This window comes from Meles meles, chromosome 8 (assembly GCF_922984935.1).
Source record: "Meles meles chromosome 8, mMelMel3.1 paternal haplotype, whole genome shotgun sequence".
Lineage (NCBI taxonomy): Eukaryota > Metazoa > Chordata > Mammalia > Carnivora > Mustelidae > Meles > Meles meles.
Genome location: NC_060073.1, coordinates 32,655,850 through 32,674,176, shown reverse-complemented (window position 1 = coordinate 32,674,176; position 18,327 = coordinate 32,655,850). Strand labels below are relative to the sequence as shown.

The 18,327-nt window shown below is 37.3% G+C and overlaps 1 protein-coding gene across 1 annotated transcript in view; it reads right to left on the bottom strand.

Annotated features, from left to right (window-relative positions):
- DCDC1 (doublecortin domain containing 1) overlaps positions 1-18,327 on the bottom strand; it is a 423,366-nt gene that overhangs the window by 363,658 nt on the left and 41,381 nt on the right. The gene's annotated exons all lie outside the window — the stretch shown is intronic.

Here is an 18,327-nt window from a genome sequence, read left to right as displayed (position 1 = left end):
GTCTCCACTGAGATGCTGGTTTTCTGAAATGCTACCACCAGCTTCCCACTAACCGTGACATAAGCTGTAGCAAGCTGTCTGCTCTGATAGCCTGCATAAATCATCATTTCTGAAGGGAACAGATGTTCAGGGTATGAAAGAGTAATATCACAATTTAGTCCTAATTAAAATTCACCTTAGCATGCCTCTATCACTGATCCAATACGCTGGGCTGAAAGGGTCTACTGAAAGAGTCCAAGGTCCTTTACCTACTATAAAACAATATGGGTCTTGAACTTTTGTGTTCTTTAGGGTTGGGAAAATGCTTTTTTTCCCCTCTTTAATATGATTTATTATCCATGTTGTTTTAAAGATGATGACCTCCAAAGAGTAACCTTATACATAATTCTTCTCCTATGACTAGAATGAAAGTGCCTTCTAGGACATCTTTGGTGAGAGAAGCTAAATATTTCACTAAAAGTGAAAACCAGCTCTGCATTAACAGTTTACTTTGACCTATACATTTTCAAAGATGTGTGCAGGAATTTAAGTTTCAAAACTCCCACTCATATTAATGGGAGTGAAACTAAATTACAATGTATGACTTTGAAAATGTAAGAGGTAAGAACAGAAGTGTAGTATATTGCATAGAAAGGTTGCTATCAGCATTCTTCTCCGTTCAAAGGGTTCCATTTCATAAATAAAAAATTTACACCTGAGTTATTTTTTTATTTGTGCATTTGATTTATTTTAGATTATATTTTCTTTTCACATAAGTTATGTAATTTATGTGATTTTACAATTACAATGATCCCTCCCTCATCTGCTCTACATTTGTCCTAATGAGTGAAATAAAATTTATTTGCATACAATTGAAAATAGCTACATTTGTTTGCCCAAATTTCTAAATAATCCTTCTTTATTAGCACTTACCTTGAAAGATGCATGGCCTCTTTGATCAATATGAAACACAAGCAAATAGTTCTGGGGACTTTGAGTCCCAGAATGGCTACATTAAATGTTAAAAAAACAAAAACGCTGTCCTTCTCTTTCTCTCTTGTGTACATACATAATTATACATATATACATGCACACATTCCTATACAGTAGGTAGAAATAAGAGCAAAATTTGCAGAACAAACTAAAACTAGATTATAGATATGAGTAAGTCTTTGGGAAGAGAAACATATTTTTACAGAAATTACTGTATTTTGTCATTTTGTAATCTAAAATTCACAGGAATTAGAATTAGAAAATAAGCTAGACATTAATGAGTTCATACATCCCCAAAAGAACAGAAAACAGGCACTTAAATAAATACATATACATGCATGATCAGAGCAGCACTATTCACAATAGCCAAAAGGTGTAAGCCAAATATCCACCAGTGGATGGATGGATAAACAAAATGTAGTATATACATAACATGGAATATTATTCAGCAAGGAAAAGAGTAAAGTATTGATATGTGCTATAATGTGGATGAATCTCAAACCTGCTTTCTCTCCTATAAAGTATCCAGTGGGCACCACTCCACTACCTGATGAAGATTAAATATTTTATATGTTAAAGTACCTAAAGCCTTGAAGGTACTCCATGAATATTGGCTTCTTCCCCCACATCTCAGAAATTCTATGCTTATTGTGAAGGATTAGAGTATATTATATATTGTTATGTCAGTCAGGGCTCAACCAGAGAAACCGAATCCACTACTGGATTTGAGCAGCGGGGACTGACTACAGGAACTGATTATGTAAGTAACGGAAAAGATGGCAAAGCAACCAGATGACAGTGAGACAACCCCGAGACTGGCAAGACCAAGAAACCACTCCCACACTGGGGCACCTGGCTGATCAGTCAGTAGAGCATGAGACTCTTGATCTCAGCGTTGTGAGTCTGAGCCCCATGTTGGGTGTAGAGATTACTTAAAAATAAAATCTTAAAGAAATAAAGATGTTACAGGTGCCCAGATTTAAAGAATCTTACCAATAAAGGGTTTTCCCCTTTGCTGACTGAGACCAAGATCAGGATTAGGGTGAGACAAGTGAAGGGTCACAACCCCTCAGTAAGCTTCTCCTTAAATTTTTGTCCTGTAAGTTCATCATTCATCTTACCTGAGTCCCAGCCTGGTTTATCTCTTCTCTATATAGACTCCTTAAATTCCACTAAAATAATGCTATTAGCTGGACACTGTTTTACTGATTTATAGATATTAATTCATGAAGTCCTCTTAATAAGTTTATGAGGAAGAAAATATCATTATCTTCATTTACAGGTGAAGAAACTGAGGCACAGAGAACTTAAATAACTTGAGCAAGTTCTTGGAAGGTGGTTGAACTAGGATATGAATTTAGTTCTAGAAACTGTACACCTTTAAAAAGAAAAAAGATTTTAATTTAAGTAATCTCTACACCCTATGTGGGGCTCAAACTCACAACCCAGAGATTAGGAGTTTCATGTTCCACTGACTGAGCCAGCCAGCCGCCCCTACACTATTTGACTCTACCATATATTTTATGCTGTTATCTCAAACAAAATTTCACATCTTTCCACACAAATTGTACATACTCTTCACATTTCTTATTTTTATCAGTGTTTCTACTTCTTTCACAGTTGTCCATTATCTCAGGGAGATCTTGAACCCTTACCTCCTAATTTCTCTCCAACCATTGCTTAGTCATTCAATGACATTTTTTGGGTGTCCATCCATCAATGCACCAGGGTGATAGTTGTGAACAGGACAAAATAACTTGTGCAGATTACAGCCCCTTTCCTTAGGAAAGACAGACAGTGGAAGGTCTCTCTGAAGAGGTGACATCTGAGTAGAGAGAGAGGCTTGTACAATGAGAAGTTAGTCATGAAAATCTGGGGGGGAAAGAGCATTCCAGGCAGAATGACACGAGAATGAGCTTGGCATGTTTGAGAAAGAAAAACAAAGTTTGATAGAGAAAGAATGTACAAGCCACAGAAGTAGAAGGAGGCCAGATTGTATAGATCAGGATAAAAGGTTTAGATTTTACTGTGGATGTAAAGGGAAGCTACTAGAAGGTTCTCAGCAGGGCAATGACACTGGTAGTCTCCCCCACCAAATTCTTTTTATCAGGCAAGTGCACCCAAACTCTAGGTGCTGTGAGTCACAGCCTCTTAATACTGTACAACTGCATCCTTCTCTTGAGAACTGCCCTTGGCTAAAAGGAAGCAGCCACTTAGCAAAAAAATTCCTGTGAGGTGATGGTCCCTTACTTCTTATCTAGGGGTCCAGCCCACAGCTAATGACTGACTGACTGACTGGGGGACATAATGGTCAGTCCCCTGGCCTTAAGGAGGGGCAACTCTGTGGTATGCTTCCCACTCCAAATTGAGGCTAGACTTCAGCTGAACACATGGTCCAAACTCTTCCTCTGTTCTGTTGCTTCCCTCACTAAGGGGAAGTCTTACTTCCCTCATACAAAAACCCCATCTCAGGCTCTGCTTCTAGGGAACCTGATCCAAGACAGAGTCAAAGAAGAGAAACCTAACTCTTGGCTATCTTTCTTCTGAGTACTAAAAGCATTATTAAAAAACATTATTCCTTTCCATTCCCAGCCAAAACTGCTTGTCCATTTCCCTCTCAGTCTCCTATCATCTATAGAGCTTCCTAATTGTATTTTATTTTCCACCATTATATCTGACATCCTATACTCCAATTATAGCTGAATTTATCATTATATCATTGCATGAAGGGAAAGTTCTTGGAACTAACTTTTGAAGTTTCCATTAGTCAATCACCCAGTCTGTCAGGTAGTCAGCAAATACTTATTGAATCCATCTTATGTGTCAGACCCTGAGCAAGGAATATGAAAAAGACCCATTCTGTTGCTTAAATTTATGTTTAACAGAAGAGTTTACCGACAATCTGACACTCTCCAAACTTACATGTCTTTATCTTGTCTTAGTTTAAAGGAATTTTTTACCAAAGCCAATCTCTTCATTATCCGTTGAGTATCCCAAAGGCATTTTTAAGTCCATTCTTCACCTACCCAGACTCAAGTCCTTCTCAAGAACCAGTTTAAGATCTTCCTTTAGTGCTCCAGCCCACAATGATCTGTCTGTGCTCTGTCTCTGCTCTGAATCCTTAGAGCACATGCAGTCTATACCATTTACCCATATATTCATTCATTCAGTAATGTTTGAGAACATACCACACTTCAGGTCCTATAATATATATTAAGGAAAGAACATAAATGATCTGGAATTATGTAAATATTTTATAAACATAGATCCTATTTCTGCTTCCATACTTAACCCCATAGAAGGTAGGAATCAAGGCTATATTTATTATTACTTTGCTCCATATAAGTTCATTGCACATGGTATAATTACTAGATGTTAATTCTTCCTGTGCATTTATTTAAATGTTCAACTGATAAAACTTAATTTTATGTCACTTTATATGACATTCCAGTTATGCAAAATAAACTTTATTGCCTGTGTATAGCTATACCTACCATTTTTATCTCTACATCCCCCAGTATGAACTAAAACATGACTGATATACCACCTTGATGCTCATTGATGAACACATGGTAGAGAATTTCTTCAAGAAAAGAAGAAACCTTCCAAGAAGAGCTGGTTTGCAAATGAAGGTCTAGCGGTGGTGTACACTAGAATAAACTTGAAGTATATTTAAGGTAAATGCTACATATTCCTTAAGACTAATTTGGGGTTAGGGGGTCATCTCTCTTAAAAACTCTTTTCTAGCTTGGACACCCTTCCCTTCCGCTCTTTGTGAGGATGTCTACCACTGACACTTCCCCCTGTGTTATCATCACTGTCTGCTTACCTAAGTGAATACACAATTCTTACCTAGTGCATGGAGCAGGTGCTCAGTAAGTGCAGCATGAATTAATGAATAAGCCTACCTCTTACTCCAATATAACTTATTCTGATAAAAGAAATATATTCGGGGCGCCTGGGTGGCTCAGTGGATTAAGCCGCTGCCTTCGGCTCAGGTCATGATCTCAGGGTCCTGGGATCGAGTCCCACATCGGGCTCTCTGCTCAGCGGGGAGCCTGCTTCCCTCTCTCTCTCTCTGCCTGCCTCTTTGCCTACTTGTGATCTCTGTCTGTCAAATAAATAAATAAAATCTTTAAAAAAAAAAAAAAAGAAAAAAGAAATATATTCATAATTCTATTACCTGCTAACATCTAAGGACAATTTACTCACTTAAAAAAATACTCTAAAATAAAGAGATCATATTTGTGAAGTTTCAAACCAGTTTTCTGAAAGAACTCTTGATGAGTCTAGAAAAACACAATATAGTAAAAAATTTTTTTTAAAGATTTTATTTATTTGACAGGGAGAGATCACAGGTAGGCAGAGAGGCAGCCAGAGAGAGAGGAAGGGAAGCAGGCTCCCCACTGAGCAGAGAGCCAGATGCGGGGCTCGATCCCAGGACCCTGGGACCATGACCTGAGCCGAAAGCAGAGGCTTTAACCCACTGAGCCACCCAGGTGCACCCACAATATAGTAAATTTTAAAATAAATTTTAAGGGCGCCTGGGTGGCTCAGTGGATTAAGCCACTGCCTTTGGCTCAGGTCATGATCTCAGGGTCCTGGGATTGAGTCCTGCATCGGGTTCTCTGCTCAGCAGGGAACCTGCTTTCTCCTCTCTCTCTCTGCCTGCCTCTCTGCCTACTTGTGATCTCTCTCTGTCAAATGAATAAATAAAAAATCTTAAAAAATAAATAAATAAATAAATAAATAAATTTTAAAGTATCACTTATCTTAACTTTGCCTCTTACTAACTCTGTAACCTTGGAAAAAAATCAGTCAGCCTCATTTGCCTTAGTTTTCTTTCTTTTTTTAAAATGTTATATTCATCTTTTTAAAGATTTTATTTAATTGTTTGACAGAGAGATCACAAGTAGGCAGAGAGGCAGGCAGAGAGAGAGGGGGAAGCAGGCTCCCCACTGAGCAGAGAGCCTGATGTGGGGCTCGATCCCAGGACCCTGAGACCATGACCTGAGTGGAAGGCAGAGGCTTAACCACTCAGGTGACCCTACTTTAGTTTTCATATCTGAGAAATGGGATTCTCAAATAATTCCCTTATTTGCTGTATGGATGGAAAGAATTTCTACAGATAAAACACTTATGTGTAAATATGAAACACAGTAAATAGTGACATTATTTTTATCCTCATGATTTTCAATAAGAACTTAGCAATGTGTTAAGAACTTTATATACATTAACTCATTTTATCTTCACAACCTTAGGTAAGTAACATTATCATCTCCATTTTATAGATGAGGAAAATGAGATCTGGAGAAATTAAGCCACTTGATCTCTATCATCCTTCCATTAAGTGGATCAGAAATCAGACAACCCAGGCTGAACAATTCCAGAGTCTGCTATCTTAATCATGACACTGTAAAAAGTAATAAAAGAATTCTACTAATTTAAAATGACTGGACTTCTCACACTCTACCATACTCCCATCTTAGCACCATCTAAAAAGCAGCTGTCCTCAGTGCCTAAAATTTGGTAAAGTGTCGTTACAGATCTTCATGTGTGTGGTCAATCAGAACAGTCTGAATAAGGTACCTTGGTAAGTAACGACATTTCTTTGTTCTTTGTTGTGAGGGCTGTCCTGTGCCTTATGGAATGTTTAGTAGCATCCTTGGTCTCTGCCCATTGAATGCCTATAGCACCTTCCCAGTCAGGATAACTATAAATGTCTCCAGACATTACCACATGTTTTCCAGGGGTCAAAATTACCTCCAGTTGAGAACTACTGCAATAAAAGATTTTGAGATAATCCCCCTCAGCAGAGATGCAGGGAGCTGTGAATAACCCATTAGCACACACTATGCTCTTTTCTGACTCCAAACTTTGCCCATGCCTTTTTACTTCCCTCTTTGGTGGGCTCTCTCTCTTTCTCCTCAATGGAATGCCACCTCCTCAGGAAGCTTTCTTTGATCTATCTTTTTCTCAGGCTTTGCAACTCCACCTTGGGCCCTCACCTTATTAAGCATCTCTATTTTTGTATATGTGACCTTGTTAGACCTTGAGTATTTCAAGGCAGGGAATGTGTTTTTACTTGTGTGCCTCTAGTATCTAGCACACTGTAAACAAGTGGTGCTTGTAAGATATTTAACAAAATAATAAAAATTGATCATACATCTTTAATGTAAGCATTTAATCCCTGATGCATAAGCCAGCACCTTAAATAGGGTTTATCACATAGTAAATGTTCAATAAATATTTGTAGAATATTTGTCAAACAGTCATATAAGAGCATGACTATTACTTCATTAGGTAGATATTAAGTAATATTTTCATCAGATAGATATAAACTTGACATGTTTTCTTTGTATTTTGGAAAAAATTACATTTTTATATTCATGATTAATTAGGTTTTTCATTACCATATCCTCACTGAATTTACTCAGAAACCAAAATACTTATCATGAAAGACAGGAAGATAGGAAGAAGCAAAAAAGTCATAGGCTTAGGGTCTTACAATGCACTGGCTTCAGAATTGTAAAACTCTGGGGTTGAAAGAAACTAAAAATTCTTCATTCTAACCACGTGCTTCATTTAGTCAATTATTCATTCAACAAACACACACTGAGAGCCTATCACATGATCCCTGCCTACACAGAGGGGACCTCAGTTCTCAGTCTGTTTGGGAAGACTATAAAGGAAAACAAACACAAAATATGGCAGGTGATTGGCCAGAGATGTCCACAAGGTATTGGAGGAATAGGGAGTAGGGATACCTGCCACAGTTTATGGCAGCCAAGGCTTCCTGAGGGAAGAACATAAGGTAGGACTTAAAGGACACACAGAGTGGGCAAAAGAGTGAGACTATGTTCCAGATAGAGGAAATGATGTAGAATTATGCAACAATATGATAGACTATTGGGACAAGACTAAACACACAGTGGCCAGAGATGGAGAAAGGAAGGTGGGAAGTAGTCAGATTAGAGTCTGTGCACAATGTTTAGAATACCCACAGATCATACCAATGATACATACAGAATACCCAGCAGATCATTCCAACTTTCAGACAGGTGAGACTATTGGAAAAATCTTCCTTAAATCTAAGGCACAATCTACTTCTCTATGAAACAAAGGTATTGGGATAGTAAGGAAAAGGACAGCTCTAAAGCAGCATGTCTCAAAGTGTGGGCCATGGGAACAGCTATAGAACCAGGGAATCCTCATATTTAGCAACACAAGGTGATTCTTCTATCACAGCTCTCAGATCATATGTCTTTACATGAAGAAATGTGGTGAGGGCTGACAGTCACGGTAAGCATTATTATATCGAGAGGCAAAAAGAAAAGCAGAATCTTTTTTTTTTTTTTTTCAGAAGGGAATTTTTTTTTTTAAAGATTTTATTTATTTATTTGACAGAGAGAGATCACAAGTAGGCAGAGAGGCAGGCAGAGAGAGAGAGAGAGAGAGAGAGAGAAGCAGGCTCCCCGCTGAGCAGAGAGCCTGATGTGGGACTCAATCCCAGGATCCTGAGATCATGACCTGAGCAGAAGTCAGAGGCTTTAACCCACTGAGCCACCAAGGCGCCCCCCAGAAGGGAAGATATTTTTTAAAAACTAAACTCTAGGGGTGCCTGGGTGGCTCAGTGGGTTAAAGCCTCTGCCTTCAGCTCAGGTCATGCTCTCAGGGTCCTGGGATCAAGCCCCGCATCAGGCTTTCTGCTCGGTGGGGAGCCTGCTTCCTCCTCTCTCTCTGCCTGCCTCTCTGACTACTAGTGATTTCTCTGTCAAATAAAAATCTTTAAAAAATTTAACTCTATCCCCAATGTGGGGCTCAAACTCATGACTCCAAGATCAAGTCACATGCTCTACTGACTGAGCCAGTCAGGAGTTCCAGAAAAACAGAATCTTGACTCTTCCATTTCACCATGGAGAATCTGAAGACGCTCAGCAAAGACCTGACTAAGTTTTAGCTAGTGAGGAAGAGGATTAAGCAAGGCTGGGAGTGGGTAGAAAGAGAAGTAATCAAATGGTAAGGGGACAGCTGGGTAAGTGGGGGCTGTAAGGGCCTATTTAGCCAGAGGGATTCCATCTTGGATTAAACAGTGATTTTGTTGTTTATGCAGTAAAACTTAAACTGACCCTGCCCCCCCCCTCAGGGACTTACTTAAAAGCAAGCCAGGGAAACTAGTCCTACCTAACAAAGCCCAAAATACAAGGGTGGGTCAGGCCAGGTGAAGGTATCCAATCAGTGGGGATGCATACTGTCCCCCTAGCTACCAAGGAGTGTGGGTCCTGCCTTTGGGGTGCCAATTCTGACCAAGGTGATAGGCTAGTTCAAATATCTACTAGGGTAAATTGTAATTCAATTGGCCACCCGTGTGTGACCTAGTATGACTGTTCAGCTTTCTCTGTGTGTTACAATTTCATTGGCCACCTGTGTGTGGCCAGGCCCAACCACATGGCCTTTGCCCTTAAAAGCTAGTATGTAAGGCAGAGAGAGGTCGCCTTCTCTGTAAGAGGCATGGCCCCGAAGGGTCGGTTTGATTCTTGATGCTTGGTGCGAAGTAAAGCTTTGCTTGACCTTCCCTTTGTATCAGTCTCGTTCCTTTAATCACGGACCCATTATTGGACGACCTTTCAGGGGCAGGGAACCAGGCTGAGAATTAAAACAAAAAAAAAACTTAGTACCATCTAAGCCCACTTTGGGCTTCTCAGAAAACATATTAGCCATAGCTAGCAAAAGCTTTCTATGCTTCTCTTTTGCTAACTTTCTCATCTAAAAACCCTGGCATCCCTCCCAGGGCTAAGGATATCTACCTTTGTAAGAATTAAAAAATAGCCTCTCCACCTAACCCCCATGGTGGAACTGGAATAAAGTGAGTCTAGATCCACAGTCCTTCAGCTATGTACAGCAGTGAGCAGTGGCCTTGAACCTTCCCAAAGTTCACACCATCGCCTCTTTCTTACTTCCTTACTTTCATTAACAGTTAACAAGCACTGACTGTATGCAAGGTACTATGACAACTACAAAGAGAAGTATTAAATGAAAGAAGAGTGTACTCCTTCTCCCCCCACCACTACCACAATCAACAGAATGATGGAGGGGAGATAATGGGCAAGAATGGGCCTTCCTGAGAGGATGTAAGAGGGCTGAAAATCTCAGATCTACAAGTTCCTGGGAGAATCTTTTATCCCAGCGCTCCACTTCTGACCATTGTCTGGTCTCAGACAAGCATTAGCATAACCATTAGCCTCTCTGCAATGTAATTATTCTTGGGCTGGTTTACTCTGGACCCCTGCCAAACAGGAACATTCACAAATCTACATATGAATTTAGGGTAGGGGATTTTTAATATACTCTTCCTAAACATCCACTCACTGTTTATAGCTGAGCCTGTTGCTCCAATGAGGTCTATTTCTACCCCTCCTGGCAGCTACCTCTGTGAAATATGGATGGTTTACCATGGTACCTATTTCATTTGGTCTTTTATTCACCCACTGAATGCATTTACTGAGCATCTATTAAGTGCCAGACCCTGTACCAGAAAATGATGGTGAATAAGGAAGCCAAGGTTTCTACCCTAAGCTGACTTGGTCTAGAAGGAACAAGAGACACTTATTTGATGAGTAATTACAAATCTGATGATTAGCAATGGGGACAAGGAGAATGCAATGGGAGCTTATCCTTACTAGTGGGAGCTTCCCCAGAGAGTAGGACCAAATATAATGCCTATCATATATGGTCTCAACAGCAGGGTCCTTGGAGTTCTGCTTTGAAGGGTTCTTGAATATCTACTGTGTTGGCAGTACAAGTCTCAGTCCCTACACACCCAACTGCCAAAAAAGGGGTCCTAGGCTCACCTCATCTTCTCCTTTATTTATTATTTTTTTTAATTAAAGATTTTATTTATTTATTTGACAGACAGAGATCACAAATAGGCAGAGAGGCAGGCAGAAAGAGAGGGGGAAGCAGGCTCCCTGCTGAGCAGAGAACCGGATGCTTGGCTTGATCCCAGGACCCTGAGATCATGACCTGGGCTGAAGGCAGAGGCTTTAACCCACCAAGCCACACAGGCGCCCCTCATCTTCTCCTTTAAATTTGCTAGCCACACCTACTGCATTCCAAAGCAGTCACAATCAGACCTATTCCTGTCTTCCTCTCTTCAAGTGCTTCTCTCTAGTAAGAGACCACCAAGACAGCGGTGGAGATTGCACTTCAGTGAAGTTCTAAGGCTTAGTATAACCTTGGAAAGTACCTCCCCAAAGGAACATATCCCAGATACTCAGAAATTGCCAAGTCCCCTTGGCTATTCATAAGTTTACTCTCCTCCAGCACTTAGAAAATGTTATACCCCAATCATAGGTTATATTTTATTTCGAAGAATCCACATCTTATTTTCATGGTTTTGTTTATAACTTAATCATGAAAAAGATAAAGCGCTTTCTATCCTGTTTCTATGTTAGAAGATCTACCTATAATACCATTACATTTTCTCAGTCTACTTCAAAAAAGCCAATGCCTGTCATAAAATTAAATAAATCTGGGTGCTCCCACATTGTAATTTTCCCTTTTGCATGTGCCAGGCAAAAGAATACTATCTTCTGTTACCAAAATAAAAGCAGCACATTTGCAATTTCAAAAGCATGAGCTTATTAAAAACCTTATTTTTTAAAAAAAATTCATTCTCTTGTAGTTGGGCAATAAACTTGAAAATAGTTTAATGCTCTGATTGTCAAGTAGGTATAGATAATGACATTAAATATGAACAAGCAAATCATTTCACGGTGCAAGATAAGTTTATAAAATATAAATGCTTTGACAGTAAGAAAACATACTGCTATACTCAATTATATCATCTCTTCAAAATACAATTGCTTCTATGTTTGGTAAATAGAATAATCCAGGTCACATTCCTGTGTTCAACTGAGTTTCTAGTCCCTCCCTTTTCTCTAAATACTTGTGTTGTTTCTGCATGTTCTTAAGTGTCATCATGTGTTGCTATAGGCATGATGGCTATATTTAACTAATAATGACAGTGGTTGTCATTAGATTTTAACTCAGTAACACTAGTCTGACATATCATTTGAAGTATGTCTTCAATTTAAATTTGATTAAAATTACAAACATCTCATCTATTGTGCCAGTCAAAATGTTGTCACCCTTTCCCTGAACTTTTCTATGAACTTCCCTGAAATAAGTTATGGCAGCTTAAAGTGAAGGCTAGCCTTGGGTCATAAACATATTTTAAAATATGACTCTTGGAATAGAGCAGAGCAAGGCCACTTGGGGCTCCTTTTAAAAAAGGACTTGACTTTGAATTACACCCTGAACAAATTCTCAAGGCAAAAAGCACAATATTGTGAGAGTTCAAAGGCTCTAACTCAGATTCCCATATCATGCTATGTATACCAGTGCTCAGCAGGGATTTTAATTTGGTTGTGGGCATTTTATGATCGCAGACCTAGCAAATACCTTTGGTAGTAAAATCAGGGACTTGTGACAACCTGCATGAAAAGCTGGTAGAAATGTGCCTAGCAAGAGATAGAGCAGAAGAAGGAAAATAAACAAAGATTACGTGGAAATACAATGTTTTAGATACCTACTATATATGTTAGGCTTTTACATACATCATTTTATATACTCATAACTCTGTGAGGTGTCTACTATTGGGTTCAATTTATTAACAGGAAAACTGAGAGGTTAAGTGACTTGCCCAGGCTCACGCTGCACTTGCTTCCCTGGCAATAATGAAGAAGGCAGAGAGAAATGTTTCTGTTTGGTTTTCCTGAACCTGTCTACCTAGATATTCTGGGGAGGGAGGAGTGCACACAAGATTTTGATTAATAATAGACTTGGGATTTTAATAGCAATTAGAATCTTAGTTATGTTTAAGAAATGCTATTCTCAGTGTTCTGTTCAGTCTAGACATTTATAGACATTTAGTTTTCAAATAATTTATCTTTTTTAAGAAACAAAGACAATATCCAGTAATCCTTTTAGATATTATTACCTCAGTTTTACAGGTAAGGTCATTGAAGCATGACCAATCTATTCCTGGTCATATAAAAGGAACTAGAATCTTGTGAGATCATCTGACTTCAAGTCTAGGGTTCTTGCCACTAAATAGTAATGGATTTCTCAAGTCTTTCCTAGTAGATGTCTGAAAGCTTCAAAAACTAATGGTCTAAAAGGTAAACCCCTGAAAGAGTACCTGCCAAAAAGATTTGATTTAGAGTTTACTACAAATGCCTGGTTCATTCGACAAATTATCTCCTTTTGTTTGCATGACATTATTTGCTATACCACCCTTCTGATTTCCTTTATAACACCACTGTCAATAAATACCCTATTTACTTCTTTATATAGTCATTGTCTTTGCTCCTTCTACCTCACTAAGCTCCATTATACCTCTCTCTTGTTCATGCCATAACCTTAAGATTGGAGCAATGCCTGCACACTATAGGGATTCAATAAATATTATGATTAAATGAATGAACAGTCTTTCTTTAATTATTCCTCTGCCTTCTTTTAGATGGAGAACTATATATATTTTTTTAACCTCACACATACTCTCTCAGCTTTAGCCAGGGTGATATTCTCTCTGTCCACTTTTATCCATTTAGCAAACAACTCGAGGTGATAAAGACAGTATCTATAACACTTCTGAGTTAATATTGTATGAGAATTAAAATTTATCTGGTTTCTTGGCAGCTATGACAAAAAGGCCTTATCCAAACTCCCTAAGGTCAGATATAATTCTATAAATAGAATTTTTGGATTCCAAAGTGTTAAATACAAGTGCATATATCCTAATAGTGCATAGATTACATATCAAGTAATGTATCCAGCAAGGTTTAGGATTGCAGCCCATCATCAAACATAGTATTTTTCAATAAAACAATCGATGAGTTATACTAAATAAGATTCTCCTACCAAATGAGTTATGAAAAATTGTTTTATCTTCTGCAATATTGGATTTTGGAATTGTATATAAGAGATTTTGGAGTTGAGGCACTAACTTAGGAATTCTGAGCAGTAAATATAATACACTTAAAGCACAGAACTCGGGCATGACATGCACAAAGTACTCAAATTTATCAGGGAAGTTATAGGTTTGCAGGACCCTTCACTAAACAAGTATAGCCTTTGTATATATATATATACATACATATACACACACATATATATACACATATACATATATATGTATATATACATATATATATACAATTCAGCAATTCATGAATATGTCAAGGATTTAGATGATTCTCAATGATTTGATCATTTATACCATAAAAAGATGCTGCCACATGCAGCATCACATGCTCTTGATTTCCCTATTAGCTAAGGACAGTTTTTGGAGGGTCCATCTCTTGCAACATTCTTTAAATCTACATCTGTTTATATAGTAAAGATATCCTACATACTTACTTACAGGTTTTAAACATTCGCAATAGAGAAATAAATAAAATACATGCCTAAGTCTTACCCTCACTTGTAAAAATAGATAAAAGAATCGCGCTGGAATGCCTGAATGGCTCAGTCATTTAAACACCCAACTCTTGATTCCATCTCAGGTCATGATCTCAGGGTTGTGAGACTGAGACCTGCACTGGGCTCCGTGCTGAGCATGGAACCTATTTGGGATCTCTCTCTCCTTTTCCCTCTGCCTGTCCCCCCCACCCCCACCCCAAAGAATCACATGCCATCTCAGAAGAAATTGAGTTTTTATCCTCTATCTAATGTCATATTCTTGTTTTTGAATATATGCAGCTAAGTCAGAAATAAAATGGGCTGACAAATACTTTTGCCTAATACAAATACTATTCAAACAATATGATATAAGGAATTTGGGAAAGCCCACCCTAACTCCTGTAGCAGTTGTTCAAATTAAGTAGTGCTCACCCCATAGGTGATCATCACAAAGCCCAATGTTAAGCTTTAGTGGACTAAAGCAGTTCTTGGTATAGTCAGAATTATAGCATTGAGATCTAGCAGCAAGAATAGCTAGGTGTGATTTGAGTTGGGTAGTCAGTTATTTCTTGAAACTTGTGCTTTTAACACAACCATTTAAAAATCAACAAATTCAGGAGACACATAATGGAACAAAATATAATGCATGAATCCAGGTTCATTAAACTAATGCATTTTTTGAAAAACAAAATATGACAGAACGTTTCATTATTGACGCAGATAGGAGAAAAAGTGTTATGCTGCTATTTAGAATGTGTCTTGTGTGTCGTGGAATTGAAATATTTCCAAATCATCAATAATTAAAATGATGAGAATCCATCATTTCACTGACATTTACTTCTACATGAAAAGATGGCCTATTTTAAATGTGCTCACACATATTCTTGTCAATCACAAGCTGTCATAGCAAATTATTTCATTTTGTAGATCACATGGCAGTTAGCAGAAAATCTCTAGGTTTAAATTTAGATCTTAGGTGTAGTATCAAGAACACTTTTCATGGATTTTTTTTTTTTCCTGTGACTACATCTTTGCAATTCAGTATATTAAAGATGTAAAATCTAATTCATAGTACTCAGTTTCACTTCTGGTTAACAAAACTCAGGACTGAAATGATCACTGTAAACGACAGCTCTAAAAACCAAACAGTAGAATAGAATATACACAAAAGAATGAAAATATAAAACTAAAGAAAATTTTAAACTGTCAGAACTCCATACAATGGAATTTGGACCTAATAAGTTAGGTCCAAACAGTTTTTTTCTCTCATCTTCTTTAAGACATTTAAGCAATTGCAGGGCATATCTTATGCTAGGTTGGCACTGCTTACATTTTCTAGCAGCTATAAAGGAGTTACCCTTTTATAAACCCCATGAATCTGATGTAAGAATTTTCACGGTGCCACCATTAAAGAAGATTCAGGAAATGGTGAATAAAACCTAAAGTGCATGCCCAAGGATCAGAAAACTTTTTAAATGCTTCTTTAAACAATTTATTAACTATATCATCAAAATTCTAGCAGAATCATTTATAGATTTCAGAATCTTCACCATTATTAAATGACCTAATCAGACAGTTGATCTTCATCAACAGTCCTTATAAAAAAAGATTCTCTTTTTCCCGTACATAATCTTCTGCTCAGGCATTTAACTTCAAAATGTAAGAATTATTCTAATACTGCCTTTCAACAGGGAATGCTTCCTGTCAGTCTTGACCTTGGTTTGACCTCTATAAGAAAGCTTTGTGTTTCGAGGTATGTGATGAATAGCTCTCTGGCTTTCTATTAAATCCAGTGGCACTGACTGTCAACAGTGGTACTCAAAAGGGGTAGTAAAGTAGTTAAAAATCAGAAATGTTCCTTAGGACTTTTTCTACTCTAGTAAATCTGGGAATAGTTCTGAGGCAATTTTCATTATCTGCATTGCTTTTCCAAAGAATAAGAAAAGCATAAAATATGAAAATATAATTGCCAAAATATACATAGACTTCTTTGGCCCTCCTGTACCAGAAATAATGTAAATTTTCCTTTGGAGGACCCATTTGACTTACATTGTTGAATAGGGATCTCAATTTTAAGGATTTATAACTTATTTACTCAGTTTATGTTCCTTAAAGGTCAGGACTTCTATCCCTAAGCCAGGACTGCATACATAGTAGATACTTAAGAAAATATTTACTGGTTTACATTTAGATCAAAGTGAATTAAACCGAGTTTAATATCAGAGATGAAAGAATAATGATAAATAATGATAAAAAAGAAGCCAGCCCCTTTTTTTCATCACTCTCTCTGAACTGGCCTAGTACCTGGCACATAGTAGGCTCTCAATGAATGTTTGCTGAATGGATGAAAATCTTTATATTAAAGTAATGACCAATTACTGACTCTAATGCCTGTTGCTTAATTGCATATAAAATATTCATGTTCATGTAGAAAGGTAAAATAGTAACACCCAATTCTGCCAGCTGTTTTCCCTTTAGAATGCCTCCTTACTCTAAATTTATCTGCCCCCTTCGAAGCTTTTCATACATGTCTTATTTTTAAAGTACACTCATAGTAAATTGGCAAATTATTGATTATCCATAAAACACATATAAGAAAGGTAATTTTAACCTGATTTGAAAAAGTCCATGAGAGTGTGGGATATATATATATATATATATATATATATATATATATATATGAAATCTCCCCACACCTCTCTCAAAATATTTAATTCAAGTTACAGACTGTACTACGTATAGATAATACTTACTTACATTTATATTCTTAAGGTTCTGGAAGAAACCAAATATCAGTCTTTAGGCTTATAGGTTTATCTTTGAGCTTAATTTAGACAAGTGGCTTTTTCCCTATTATACTTACCCTAGGTCTTTTTAATGGACATGTGATATGCTAGTCTGTGTCCAAGCTCACCTACAATTTCTTTTCTCAAAAGACAAGGCACATCTGCCACCTGCTCTACTCTGTGTCCCAGCAACAACTGTCGAGCAGCATAAAGATTGATTATCAGTCAAAAACCATTGCACAACACCAGATTTTGGTGGGTTAAGCTTGCTGATCCAGCAAGAGATGGTGTGAAATTTTCAGGAGTGTGTGCCAACATTTTGGTGCTAAAAGAACAGCAGTGCATGTCACAGTGAAACACAGCCAAAGATATGCAGACAAAGCAGAGAAGTTTTTTTGTTCTGGACTTGGCTTTAAAAACAGTAAAAGAGAAAACAGAAAGTAGGAGGAAATTAGTTTGTACATTTAAAAAATCATCCACCACGTTAGTCATGTGTGTAACACTGTTATTTTAGGCATACATGTCCAGGAAAATTTCTAAGAAGTTAACTATAAATAATTTTTATACATTTCTTCTATAATACCATTATCATATGAAAAGCAAGTGTATTAATAAAAGTAATCAAGGATCTTAAGGAAACACCCATTAAATATACATTTAAAAAAATAAAATAGTCACAGAAACCTTTACCCACAAAGACGCATGCTTTTACAGAAGATGATTTATATAAATGATCCAATGAACACAAAATAAAAGCAGCCATAGTTTAAAGTTAAATCGAGATTTGAAAAATATATGGGTCTATTTTCTTGCATATGTAATTTTTAGTGAGTATTGTAGCAACAAGTTTCTTTATCTTGAACCAAATTACCTTGAACTTTCTACAAAATTAGGGAAATTATTTCCTGATGATCAAGTATTTTCAAAGAGAAATCCTACTATCGTCTTATATAATAACATTAATAGAGGAAGAATTTTCATCACCTCATCTGTAATGAACTCCAGAATTACTTATCTTCCACTTATGCAATTACTGCCTAGACTTGTCCTTGGTTCACCAGCTTTATAGCAGTTGCAGAAAGAAAATACTTCTAATAAGGTATTA